Here is a 13,729-nt window from a genome sequence, read left to right on the forward strand (position 1 = left end):
GGTTTGTGCAAAGCATATTTATTGACACATCAAGTGAAAATGATGTGTCAATAAGTATGCTTTGCACAAACCAATGCAATTGATTGGAATCATTCCAAAGAAGCAACATTTTAATCTTCAAGCCCCAGCACAACTCTTCTATTCTCAACTTAAACAAGGGAGTGAGGGGTGTCCCCCTGCTGAGGGCAGAAGTATCAACAGATCGGAAGCTCATTAAACTGGCCAGTAAGGGTTTGTGATCTTATTACCCCTTCTACCTGTGCAACTGAAGGTTTGGTACACCTTAAAATATGACAAGTACTGAATTAGTGATTTTGAAGCTGTTGTGCTCTGTATACAACCAAACGAAAGGTTGGCTTGACCAAAAGCTGCAGTTTGTGCAGGACCTGAAATGTTATACCATGTTAAACACGAGGAGACCCTACCCATGCTCCAAAAACCCCAAAACAGGATACTTTGGTATCACAATGGGGAAAATATGAGAGTGTTGAGATTTAAGGACATGCATAGTCATGTCCAAATTAAAAATGTGTTTGTCATTGTTAATAACTTTTATTTGAAAAAAAGGGCTAATCATTAAAAAAGGTATGTTACTATAAAGTTTATTAAAATAATTAAAAAACATTGTTTTATCCTATAACCTTACCTCACAGATACATTTGCTCTAGGCTAAAAGAATGCACATGTCCACAACTGACATACAACAATGAACCAGAAAATTCCAGGAGGCCCGATTCCAGAGAAGGTTTAAGGTATGGGCAAAATATGCAAATGCCCAGGGCCCCCACATTCTAAGGGGCTCCTGTGAACATGATTTATTTCTCTATCACAATTATATTCATATGATTCAACACTGTTTGTTCTGAACAGGGGCCCACAAAATATTTCATATACGAAGCCACTAAAATCCTTAAGATTACATTATCTGATTCACAAGGGTAAGTTACAGATTTGAGTATGGATGGATGACTGGGTGAAAGGATAGATGGGTGATTGGGCAAAAGGATGGTTAGGTGAAATAATGGCTCAATGGATAGGAAGATGAAAGGATGTGTGGGTAAAAAGATGGATGGGTAGGTGAAAGGATGGGTGGGTGAAAGGATGGATGGGCGGATGAATGGATAAGTGGGTGAGAGAATGGGCAGATAAAAGGATGGATGGATAAGTGGGTGAAATGATGGATTGCTGGGTGAAAGGGTGGGTCGATCACTCGGTGAGAGGACAGGTGGATGAGTGTCTGGGGATGGGTGAAGTAATGGGTGGGTGAGTGGATGGGTAGGTGAAAGGATAAGTGCATGGGTGGGTGAAATGATGGCAGAGTAATTGGAAATGTGAGAGGATAGATCAAAGGATTTAGGAAGGGCACAGTAAGTTGAAATCGGACATGATTAATGAATTGATGTGTGGGTGAAAGTATGGCGAAGTAAATCGAAATTTGAGAAGATGATTGATGCATGGGTGGGTAAACGGATGGTAAAGTTAATAGAAATCTGAGATGATAGTTTGATGGATAAAAGGATGGCAACGTAAATGAAAATCTGAGAGGGTGGATGGATGGGCAGGAGATTGAAAGTATAGCGAGGTACATGGAAATATGAAGAGAAGGATGGATGACAGACTAAATTGATTTTGAGAGGATGGATGGATAACAGAGTAAATGGACACTTTGAAAGAATGGACAAGAGGATCAATTGATGGATGAAAAGTTTAAATTGATATATGGGCATGTCAACTGATTGGTCGATGGATATATGCATTGATGTTAGATATATGAATTGATAGATGGATGGAATGAACGGCCAGTGGATGGATGGAATTGTGAACGATTAGATGATAGAAATGTGGATGGATAGATGGATTGAATGAATGGCCAATGGATGGGTGGGATTGTGAACAATTGAATGATGGATTAAAGAATGGCTAGTTGATAAAATGTAACCGTGAAATTGTAGACATCAGAGTGTGGATGGAAGGGTGAGAGGATGAATGGAAAATCCTTGGATGGAAGAGACAAGGAACCTCTTCGAGGGAGGGTCAGGCTCACTTACTTTACTTACTTTGGCTCAAAGTGAAGGTTATATTTTTTTCTGGCTCCTCCTTTGTGCTGGAAAACAGAGCTGAGATTTCATGTCTAGTGGCACAACAAGGAACACAGAGAGGCTTTACATGACTTGGTGTATTTACATAGCTAATACAACCATGCTATTTGTAAGATGCTCATGCTTTAGATAGTTTAGGTTTTATTTAACCTTCGAATGCACATGGTTTCATAATTCCTGATCTGTTTTATAACTTTCAAAATCATTATAATGCACAGGAATTGAAGACAAATAGTATATAAAAGGATCATATATTGTAAAATACCCACTGCTATTGATACAGGCTCTTAAACCTGTTGCTACTTTTACTTATTTAGGGATCCCTATTGATTCTAGGAGTACTCGAAACGTGGAAAGGGTACCCAGCTGGAGCAAGCTATTGTGGCACTTTTTAATGTTGACTCTAAATTAGGGTCCCTTCCTTTGAAATCTGCGCTCACTATTTAGAAAGCAAGAACAACTGCTATAGCTAACTATGATACCTGATTTGGGGGTACACAGACTGTACACCATTATAAATTATTGAAAACAAATTCCTGCATAGATTGTTACATCCCTGCAGCACCCCTTCCTCAATTGTGCACATGGAGGTAGGTTTGCAGTACATTGGGGATTATATAAAAATTGCAACTACCTTACTGTGGCTTTCAGTCCGGTCAAGACCTGAGGCAGCACTAAAGAAGTCTATAATTAGTGATTGTTTGCAACTATCCAAGACTCACAAGATTATGTGGTTGACCTATGTAAAAAGTGAACTTCATGCAATTGGTAGGTTGGATCATATAGTGGAGCAGAGATGGGAGGGTGAAAGGAAGAAGAGTAGAGTGTTGATGTACCTTTCATTGTTTACTACTCCTGGCACTGAGCCATATTTGCTAGGACTGAGAGTGCTTCGGCTTCAGAGATTTCTTTAGTTGAGGTTTATAATAGGTATGGCCCATTTTTTGGTGTACTACTCCTCTAAAGTTTCCCCCTCGAAGGATTTGGATTTAAGTCCCTGCAATTCGGTTACTCCCTAATCCAAATGGTTATGTTCTTTTTTGTGAGCTTTATAAAGAACAGCAACATTTTGAGAATTTTAAATATCAGGAAGTGCAAAGAGACTTTAGAGTATCTACAACCTGCTCCCGAAGGATCAAGTGTGCCCTATGGAATGTTGATTTATTTTTCATGCTATTAAATATAGGTAATCGGTGGGAAAATAATGAAGAGTTTTATTAGGACTCTCTTTTAAATGTTTCTCCAGATGTTTTATCATTAGGATCACTGTTTTAAATTTGTACTGAAGCACTTTACTCAGACATGTACTTTATGATTTATTTTTCTGTATAAATTCCAGTGTAATTATTTGATGTTCATTATGTTTTAAATGTATGCTTTTATGGTTGTTCAATAAAGTATAACATAATACTGACTGACTGACTGGTGTAGGCTGTTTCTGGGTGCAGGAAGGGGCTCTGTACGTGCCTCCTGCGAATGAAAGATTGTCTGACAATGTTGACTGATTCTTAAGTCCCACCACCTAATAGAGAGTAACTCAGTAGAAGAGTGAGAGGGTCACGTGACAGTTTTCTTTTTCTTCAAAGGGGTAAAAGTTTCTTTCTGGGGCTTGAGGAATCTAATGGGTGTGAGCCCAATAATTTGTGATAACACAACAGCTGAATTTGTGTACGATTTCAAGGACACCTTATTTTCTGCTCACCTACATTCTTCCTCTCTAAGATCACTGAAGAAACTTAGTGAAATAAATGCAACTCTGTCAGCACAAATGACGAAAGAGAAAATTTATTTTCATGTAACACGGGAACAAACAGCTAGCAGTCGAGTGTCCAACAAGGGGTAGTCTTGCGCAAGCTTATATTGTATACAACAAAGAAAGGGTGTCATAAATTATGCAGTACACGTCCAGCAAAAGTACAAGATTAAGACATTTTCTCAGACATAAAGTGCAGGGGCATCACCTACCCATGAGTAGCGCTCGCAGCTTACACATGTGTAGAGCAGCAGTCTAATCAATAGAGGACAACACTGCATGAGACCTACACGATGTGAGGTGGTGGAACTGTTACTACCCATGTCTGCTTTGCTTGTGACAGTATGGACTTCCCAAGCTAATGCAATATACTAGTAACAGTAAGTATGATCAAAGTTATTTGTCATATTTGTTTAATCAGGGACACATAAGCTTTGCCACTTCTAAATATGGTGTGGCCAAGTGCCTCTTGCTAAGTTAGCATCATGTACTGTTTGAATGTGATTCTTGAGCAAGCCTTGTGTTGCAATGGCAGCTTACTTTCAGTAGCTGTAGATTGTTTTATTTAAGTCTTTTCTGTGCATGTTCTACAGGCCTTTGGTGATCATTTAGTATCAAAAAGCTGGGCAGCCCACCCATATTAGTGAATAAATATACATGGTTTTCACATTCCAGCCATCTGATACAAAATCACTACACCTTACTCACAATCTCCCTTCATAATCATTTCTGTACCTTCATTCTCCTTATAAATTAAGAAGAATGTGTTTGTGATGTAACTTATATTTGAGTGTGCAGTGCAAACACTGAATGTTACAGCTGACAAGCATGCAGAGCAAACCTGGACCATTATGCAGAATATTACCAATACTGCTATCCCTATTACAATCACTTCCAATATCCAAGACCCCCAGTCCCATAACTATGTCAACACTTGTTCCCACATGCCCTCTGTGTGTATGCCTGCTTCATCCTTTACTTTATTTATCTTATTGATCGCCTTATTTATGTGGTTGCTGTCATCTGGGATATAAGAGCAACAAGTCTGGTGGATGACCAGACACATCCCTCCTTCCTAGGCAAAATGATACCTAACGCAATGCAGTTTTGAATAACTGCAGCTCTCATGGCAGTAGGCTTCTCAGTAATGTTACATAGAGCTGCTGCTTTTGAGCTTGATAAATCCTCAATCATCCTTTCCAGCTGGTGTATTCAATATGTTGTGTATAGTATTCCTGCATCGGGTATCATTACTCCAGTGCCTGGCATCTGATTGTAATCCCACTCTGCTGTCCTTTTTCTCCTTGCTGGATGGTGACCCAGGTGTTGTATTTATAATATGTCAGTTAAATGGGTCCTTAATGTCAGGAAGGAGGCAGGGTAGCAACTGCCATACCATCCTGGGGGCAAATGGAAGGATGGCCACTCACTGCAGATGAAAAACAATCCCTTATACCCCACTAAACATGGTGACCTATGTAGGCTCTGTCTTACTCTTGACATTCCTATAATGTATGAGAACTTGCTCTAGCCCACAAAAATAGCTGGCCTGTCTGTTTCTGTTCCTATTCCTAGTGCCTTTTTATTTATTTTTCTCACACGTCTTCCATCCTGACTCAGCCCCTGCCAGCACCTTGATGGTACACCCAAACATACATTTCTTCCATTCCTTCTTGCCTCCCACTATTTGCTGTATTGTGCATGGGGCCTTTATAAGATCCAGAGTATCAGGTGTTTCTTCTGGGTCTTCTTTGGCATTTTGTATGCAAGACGGGCAGTGATCTTTTGTTCTACTCTGAACCTTGGTATATTTAGTTCTTCCTCCTGCTGCATCCCTAAGGGATTCCAGCCTGCCCTGTCCTGGGTCTTCTTTGGCATTTTGTATGCAAGAAGGGCAGTGATCTTTTGTTCTATTCTGAACCTTGGTATATTTAGTTCTTCCTCCTGCTGCATCCCTGAGGGATTCCATCCTGCCCTTTCCTCCCACTACCCCTCCCCTTCTCTTGTTGTTTTGTCGAATGCATCTAATATCACCTGATCTTTCCTTGTTGGCTGCATGTTCGTTCAGAGTAGTGTCTTTGGCCTTGAGGATGTTGTTGTTTCCCCAGCAGAAACTGTGCTATCTTTCCTAGTGCATCCTACCACTTTTGGCACATGCTGCCTGATAAGTATGTCTCCTACATATTTTGAAAATGGTATTACATTGTAACTCACCCCAACCCCTATACCTTCTGGCAGATGTGTGCAGACATAATATCCTGATATGCTCATTATACATGCGTACATTTTCCACATTTCTACATATGTTTTGCATACACACTCATCCTAAAGTCCGTTTTCTTCTCTTCCTACACCCCAAACCTGCCCCATGTTGTCTTCCTCTGTCATGTTTAATTGGGGCACTTCGTACAGAATCTTAGTATTGATCATGCTGCCCTCTTGAGCGTCAAAGAATGGTATGGCAATATGTTTTGCTTATACTAGCACAAGTTCAGTTAATTATTCCTGGAGCAAGGGGTCAGTACTGCTGTCAACCCAGCTTGCTACTTTCTTTCCTCTTTCCTTGTTCTTGGGATTGTCCTAGCCGCTGGTTACAAACGATGACATTGGAAAAGTTGTCATCCTTGGGTGGAGGCAGAGCATCTTTGTAACTGCCTAGCAGGTCCCACGCTCCTATTGAGGTAGGCATTAGCATCTTTAGTTGAATATGGATGAAAATGCTATTTCCTTGGCCGCTGGTACCCCCTTTGAGTAGCATCAGAGATTAGCCAACACTTAATGCACTCGGTATACTTGAAGAAACATGAAGATCCTTTAAGGGTAGGTGTCCAGACACCGGGCCTGCTTGCATTCATCTGATCATTTGCCGGTGTGCAGCAGAAGCGGCCCTCTGTAGCTCCTACTTGCTGCTTTGTTGGAGCTGGGGTTGTATCTACAGGGTACAGCTGGAGCTGCTGGTAGTGCAGGTGGTGCTTAGCATTCTTCTTCTGTTCCTTATGCTTCCGAGGTGTGGGTGTTGTGTATCCAGTAACCCAGCCCCTCACACTTGATGGCACTGACGGTTGTCAGGAGAACTTGGTAGAGGTCCTTTCACCTAGGCTGTAGCAGTGTTGTCTGGTGTGGGCTTTTATTCAAACCCAATCTCCTGGCAGAAGTCTGTGAGCCTGTGGTGGGCCTGCCCCTGGCAGAGCCTGGAGAACATGATGATGGAGATAACGCAATGTCTCTGTTAATTTCTTACAGTATTATAACAGTAAATCATCTGATATTGACAGTGGGGCAATAAACATGTGACCTGGAATGTTTATGGGGCAGCCAAACAGAATCTTGCATGGGCTCTGTTTAGCCACTCTGTCAGGGGTGCTTCTCATTGCTTAGCTGTGCCCACTGCATAGGAGACCTGCAGTGTCCCTCTGTCATCTCTGAGACATGATCTATTCACAAACAAATCTCCCTCAGCATCTGGCAGTCGTGTGTCTTTTAAGTATGGCCACACTTCTGTATGTCTGTGTGTACCCAGTGCACAATGATGAAAGGCATCATCTGCTGTCAAATCATGTTGGTCATGTTCAGTGAGCAAAAGGCAAGCTAGGTCCAATGTGGTACATCTTTGATGATGATGTGTGGTGCCAGCAACTCTAATTCATACCTGGTAAGGTATGCATTTTTCACGTGTTCTGCCTTTATGGAATTTGGGAGTGTGTCCACTGCATGCGGGTCATGCAGAACCAAAGTGTGTGCCAGCACTACATTTTTGGATTGTTCTACCCCCAGGGCCACTGCTCGCAAACAAGGTGGGGAGCCTGCCAGGACTGGCTCTAGGATGGCAGAGTAGTATCCCAATGGGCGGTAGAAGGATCTGTGCTTTTATGTTAGCTCTCCCAGTGAGCAACCCTCTTTTTCATGACAGAATAAGTGGAAGTCTTTGCTGTAATCTGGAAAGCCCAAAGCTACGTCCCCACTGAGCTTTTGCCTCAGAGTGTGAAAGGTCTTGTCTGAGACCCTGGCACAGGGTCTGGCGCATCCTTGTGAGACAGGGCTTGAAGTGGGTGGGCAATCAAGGAAATGTTAGGTATCCAGTGTCTACAGTATCAGGCCACCCCCAGGAAAGGCATTACCTCCGTCTCTGTGTGTGGCTGAGGACATCTGTTGGTGGTGGAAATTCTGTTGGACAGTAATTTTCTTGTCCCCTTGGACAATTCATGCCAAGGTATTTCACTGTGGTGAGGCAGAACTATATTTTCTTGGGGGAGACTTTGCATCCATTCAGTGCTAGTTGGTGCAGGAGGTCAACAGTGTCTGCCACACAGGCTTCTCTGGAAGGTGAAGCAAGTAGCAGGTCATCTATTTTCTGTATGAGAGTGGAACCTTCCTTCAGCATCAAGGATTCCAAATCAGTTTTTAAATGCATTTGTGAAGTTGGAGGTTGATTCTGTATCCCCCTGAGGGAGTGTAAACCAATGATACCTCTTTAGTTGGAAGCAGAATGTGAAAAGATACTGGCTGTTGTTGTGCAAGGGGATGGTGAAGAAGGCAGAGGTAAAGTATGTGGCTGTCACTTGGATGTTCAACAGAATTGTACCTTGGTTGGGAACCACAGGGAAAGATGAGCGCACTATCTTGTTCAATTCTCTAAGGTTTTGTGTGAAGCGGTATATGGGAGTCCCAGGACACTTTTTTGACAAGCAATATTGGTGTGGTACAGGGGCTAGAGCATATTTCCTTTATTATCCCCTGCTGGAGAAGGTCTTTTATGACTGGTGCAATACCCTTCTCCCCTTCTTTTGATATCTTGTATTGTGGTATCTGTGGCAATGGTGCTCCTGGTATCAATTTAATCTGTCCTGGTGAGTAATTTAGCACCTGTCCCATGTCATTCTTACAACGTGCCCACAGATTGAGGGGCATGCAATATCGCAGTTCTTGCGGTATCACTGGGTCTGTGCATGTCAATAATGCCTGCAACATCAAACAGTTTTCTCTGCTTTCTAGAAAAGCCTCTAATTGTGAGCATTGTATTGTGCATTGTAATTTGCAAAGCTGATCCCAGCCCAATACATTTACAGGGCAGTACCTGCTAAGGATAAACTGGTGGTGAACAGTAATGGGGCCTACCGCTAGTTTCACATGTTTTGTCAAGCATTCGTCCACAGCTTGTCCTGTCATGACAGCTGTCTTTATTTGTGTCCTCAAGAGTGGTGCTTCTGGCATTTGTGAAGCCTTCAGCATTAATCTTGTAGATCCTATATCTACTAGGAAGGGAACAGTCTTGTCCAATATTGTTCACTCCACCTATGGACCAGCCTGATCCATTATTATTGCTTTAGCTATTAGGCACCTTTCCACTCCCACGCATCCCTAAAGATTTTCTGGTAGTGGTGGTGGAAATGGTGGGTAGCCACCATAATCCTTAAGGACCCACTGATCCCTATTTCTTCAGGGGACAGGTGGAGGTGGAGCTACATCTTTCGGGCCATACCTATGCGGTGCCGCGATAAGGTCCTGATGCCAGTCAACTGTGTTGTCTGTATATGGTAGTGAAGCATTTCGCTGAGATGATTGTTGCCCTTGTGTTTTGTGTTGCGCTAGTGTCTGGTCCTGAGGCTTGTCATGTAACAATGGGCAATCTGCCTTCCAGTGGCTAGGGTAATTGCAGTGCAAGCATGCTGTCCCTGGTGGAGGCTGTGAGGCAGTCCTATGACTCCTTGGCCTGCCTCGTCCCCCTTGACCTTCCCCTGCCCCCACCCCTAGCTTGCTGGCCACTGTAGAACTTTTCTTGTGTGACCATAAAGTGCACCCTTTCCTACTTAACCTTCTATGTTTCCATGGCCTGTAGGTGCAGCTGGTAGTTGGTGCGATTTTTATTTGCCGCTAGCACCTTTTCTATTGACTCTTGCTGCCAACACACAAAAGATGTGGCGAGGTTTGCCCTAATTGGTTGTCTTAGTCCGTGGACAAAGGTGGTGACAAATGTCGGCATGGCATCTCCCATGCGTTCTTCAGTACGCTGTTCAGTTGGTAGACCAGCAAAAGGTGATCAAAGTATACTTTACTCTTTTTACTGTGTAGTGTGGGCTATTTTGTTCCAATCCACCTTGTCTTCCACAACCTTCGCTTTCAAATGTTTTATTATCTCATTATACTTCTCTTCTACCTTACCTCCAGCCATCCCCTCGTCCCCTTATTGTGGCTCCCATTCTGCACATTCTATTTTGGATAGTCCTTCAACAGGTCCTTTGGCACTATCACATTGAGAAAAATCTCCAAATCCACCCACAACAATCCTCCCATTGCTACCATCCTATCTAATTCTGTATAGCATTTCCTTGGATCTATTTGCAATTTATGAAAGTCCTTAGTAAATGACATGAGATCTGCTTTGGACCATATCACATGTATGTAGGTCACTGTTATCTCCTTGGCCCCTGGTGTTGGGGGTACTTCTCGCAAGGGCATAATTAAGATAGGCTCTATGAGAACAGGAAAGGTGTTTTCTTTTGGTGATGGAGTCTGTACTATTTAAACTACTGCCAGCGAATTTGTTATTTTTTTCCATTGATGCAGTTTGCCTACTGTGTAGTTTAATGCGTCCACAACCCTGGCATCATCCCAGGTCAGCAGTTCCTAATCTGTGAAGCTAAACTTGTCTATATCCCAGTCATACTCTGGAGGGAGGGGAGTGTGTCCCTGCATCTCATATGTACCTAGGGTCTTAGCTTACTGCGCTTAAGCACAGCATGCCTGAGGACCTTTGTCCATCAATTCTACTTGTGCTTGTAACAGCACTGTTTCCTTATTCAACCTTGGGTGTGTCACCATGAAGGCGTCTACTTGTAATTTTCCAGCTACTAACTGGTCTAATTGTACTGAGCTATTGGAGGTATCACTGCTTATATGTTTCTTGTGTAAAGCCGGGTGGAGGAATTTGGGGTGGTGTTGGAACTTGGGAGTCTCAGACTATGCTTGCGAGCCTGTAGTCATGGTGCTGACTGGGTACCATCGAGAGCCTGTTCTAATGTTATTATATCATGGGCTGTCCGGTGTCGTAGGTCCTGATGTCCCATACTAAAGAGCACCAGATTACGGCACCAAATGAATTGCCCATTGACCTGTGGTGAAACAATTGTTTTCAAACATTATTAATGAGACGTGGTTCTGTGATGCCTTTTTCTTTGCAGCAGTTTGTCATGCTTTGTACTGAGTTCAGAAGCCGCATAGGCCACTTCATGCCTTATTGTTTCAAGGGAGAGGATATTTGAAATGGTGTTGAGGTCTATTTTTGTGGCTTCCTTATTGACAAGCCTGAACAGCAGAGAGCGACAGGAAGCTTGCTCAGATGGAGGCAACTCGTGTGTTCTGGTCTTGTGGAGGAGAATGTAGATGTACAGTCTGTGTTGGAAAGTGTAGCCTGCTACTGGCTTGCCATTCTGCCCATAATTACATCCTCAAGGACTGGTCCTCTTCACCTTCTTCCACATTCTGTGACATGTCTCACCAGTCACCAGAATGCAGCGAAAGACTCCAATAACATCTAGCTGCCTTTCCCTCCAGTTCTCTTATCTTTTTTCTGACCTTATTTAATACTCCTTTCTTCTCTGTGTACCTTCTCCTTCATGCCACTAGTTGCATGCAAATTTCGCTAAACCAAATTCCACATCCAAAATGACTCCCACTCCATGGGCCTTATCTTCTTTCCTTACAAAATCAACATCTGTCTCAAGTATGACAACATGTTCAAGTCATATGCCCCGTTTAAAGAACACTGCAACCCCTGTCTTTTGGCTGTCAGTGCATGCCATTTTTGTAAAATGAAGCAAGCACTGAGACCTTGGCGTATGGCCGCATAGTGGGCGGGAGAGGTCTTTGGTGGGGTGGGGGGGCTGGCAGCTGTTTAAGTCGTTCTTGCTTCCGGGATTGCCTCTGATGTATGTGAAAAAAGCAGCTGGCCCTACTGTTTGACCAACAGTCCAGTTATACCGGACACTGTGTAACAAAATGTTGTGGGTTGGGTTTATGCCAGGTGACACAATGGGGAAGACAAGTGCTACCAAACACTTTCAGTCAGGCTGCAGCAGTTTGCAAGGGGGCAGAGGAAGCCATTTATCACTCAGTGGACAATGAATTTGCTACTAGTTCAGAAGCAAGCATCCAGGTGCTTGTGACACAGCAATACCAGCATCCCTTGGACTGGATGAAGGATGACAAGAAAGCAAGTAAGGATGGCGGTATTTGAATTCCCTTCCTTTGCTTTGTGGGTTCCCGGGGACAGAGGGTGCGGTTGAAGCAAATTGAATCCCCAAACATAGACAGTAATGGTGAATTCTGCATACAGTCAATTCATACACATCAAATATATAAAACAGGAGTGCTCTCCCTGCACAGTGGTGCTATGAGCTACTGTACACTATATCCAAGAATGATGGTCCAAAAATAACAATAGTGGGAACAGTAGGAGAATAATGGGTATGTTAAGTGTGAGAAGTTGTACCACACAGACAGAGGTTAACATACAATACAATTTAAAAGTCAGGAGGTCTGCCAGCCAGACTGTCAATGTTGTTAAAGATACACTTGTGACATCTTTAAAGTAGCATTTGTTAAAACAGGGGGTAATCAGTCATTTGAGGTACAGCAACCTGTGAAACATAAGTCACAAACTGTCGGTAATACCCAAAAAAGTAGAGAGACTCAATAAATCGGGAAACACCATGTAACAATCAAGAACAGCCCATCAGAAATAACAACACATCAAATACATGCAGCGAATACCAAGCCCCTCCTTGTTGTTAGTGTTTTAATACCTAGTCACAGCTGGAGACCTCCCCCGGTGTAGAGCAGGAGGGAGTGTACCGGAGGCCTACTCGTATCTTAGTAGAAGAGTGTGAGAGTTACCTGACAGTTTTCTTTTTCTTCAAAAAGGTTACAGTTTCCTTCTGGGGCTTGAGGAATCTACAGGGCATGAGCCCAATAATTTGTGGTAACACAACAGCTGAATTTGTGTAGGATTCCAAGGACACATTATTTTCTGCTCACCTGCATTGTTCCTCTCTATGATCACTAAGCTGTATCCTTGGATCAGGTAGGTCTTAGGTATAAAGTATTGCTGCAACTCTTCCTTATTCTGACCCAATTCTTGATACATGCTTACTGTCCACACTGACAAAAACAAACACTTTATTACAAAATGTTTCTAACCACACAGACGTAGCTCCTATCCCGTTAGTCTAAAGAAAACATATGCTATTTGAAAACCTGAACAGCCATTGGATTTGGTGATTTAATACATAAAACGAGTTGAAGCCCAACATCCTTCAATAACACTCTTGTATCTTGCACATACATTCTTCCAAAGTTATGACTTTCTCCATAAAACATGACTTACAAAAGTTCATTCTAAACAGACAGCAATCCTTAAACTTTAACTGATAAGTACTGCTGAATGTTCAGAATTCCATGAATAAAAGCCTTTTTGCAATGTTGCACTATACACTTAATGGTCCTCATTAGGGTGAGATCGGGAAGCACACAGTGTAAAATTTAAGTATTCTAGTCTATGTATATTTGTTTTAACTGGTGTGCTGCCCTGAATATTGAAACCACAGTAATTAAGGACAGAATATAGCAAATAAATTATTGACAGGTAAGTAGGTATAGATTTTCTGTCCCTAATTCCACATCTATGTGCCTATGCTGTACATATATCTTCAAGGCATACAGATGACTACTCCATAGTGCTGGAAAACAGAGCTCTGATGTCATGCCTAATGCTCCAACAAAGTACATAGGGAGGCTTTACAACACTCGGGGTATTTTGATAGAAATAGTAAATCTATTCTTCCCTATATGCACTTATCTTTTGATAGTTTGCCTGTCCTCA

Source organism: Lissotriton vulgaris, chromosome 10, assembly GCF_964263255.1.
Source record: "Lissotriton vulgaris chromosome 10, aLisVul1.2, whole genome shotgun sequence".
Taxonomy (NCBI): Eukaryota; Metazoa; Chordata; class Amphibia; order Caudata; family Salamandridae; genus Lissotriton; species Lissotriton vulgaris.